General features: G+C 36.8%; 1 non-coding gene across 1 annotated transcript; it reads right to left on the bottom strand.

Moving 5' to 3' along the window:
* Positions 1 to 433: 433 nt before the first annotated feature.
* Positions 434 to 540, bottom strand: LOC121039540 (U6 spliceosomal RNA). Its single transcript, XR_005794825.1, has one exon. It is a non-coding gene; the product is annotated as a U6 spliceosomal RNA (small nuclear RNA).
* Positions 541 to 1,008: the final 468 nt, after the last annotated feature.

Below are 1,008 nucleotides of genomic sequence, written 5' to 3'. Positions count from 1 at the left end.
GTAATAGATGGAAAATAAACCAGATTGTAATTTTTTTTTTTTTAACATTTAAACTGTGTACCAAGTTTTTGGACCAAGTTGTGTAGGATAAGTAAAACTTAAATTGCATTCTATTAACCAATATGAGTGTATTCTGTAAGCATAGTTATGTTAAATAAAGTTTTAAAAAGAAAGAAAAAAAATTATTTGGGGCAGCTGGGTGGCTCAGTAGCTTAAGTGGCTGACTTTGGCTCAGGCCATGATCTCACAGTTTGTGAGTTCGAGCCCCGTGTCGGGCTCTGTGCTGACAGCTCTGAGTCTGGAGCCAGCTTCAGCTCCTCCTGGCTGTTCCTTAGTCCCTTGATCTCTGTAGCAATAGCTTCTCTGCTGTCCTTTATACTGTTTTCAAGCCCAGCGATTAATTTTATTACTATTATTCTAAATTCACTTTCTGAAAAATATGGAACGCTTCACAAATTTGCGTGTCATCCTTGCGCAGGGGCCATGCTAATCTTCTCTGTATCGTTCCAATTTTAGTATATGTGCTGCCGAAGCGAGCACTGGAGCCAGCTTCAGATTCTGTGTCTCCCTCTCTCTTTCAAAAATAAATAAACATTATTATTTTTTTTCATTATCAAATTGTGGGGCACCTTGGTGGCTCAATTGGTTAAGCATCTAACTCTTGATTTTGGCTCAGGTCATCATATTGTGGTTTGTAGTTTCGAGCCCCGCATCGGGCTAGACATCTGCTGACAGTGCAGAGCCTACTTGGGATTCTCGTTCTCTCTCTCTCTCTGCCTCTCCCCTGCTCTCTCTCTTTCTCACAAAATAAATAAATAAACTTAAAATAAAATAAAATAAAATAATAAAATAAAATAAAAATTATCAAGTTGAAACCAAACATAAAAGCTAGTATATAGTAAAAAAAAGGTAAAGTAACTACTGAATGCATAGGATTGTAAAGTAATATAAGCTTCAGAAGCATTATTTGACTAGCAATTATGCTAGTCAAATGTATTCCAAGGAGAT

This window comes from Herpailurus yagouaroundi, unplaced genomic scaffold (genome assembly GCF_014898765.1).
Source record: "Herpailurus yagouaroundi ecotype Mexico unplaced genomic scaffold, PumYag 180, whole genome shotgun sequence".
Taxonomy (NCBI): Eukaryota; Metazoa; Chordata; class Mammalia; order Carnivora; family Felidae; genus Herpailurus; species Herpailurus yagouaroundi.
Note: the sequence above shows the minus strand (reverse complement) of the source record. Positions and strands in the feature narration are given on the sequence as shown.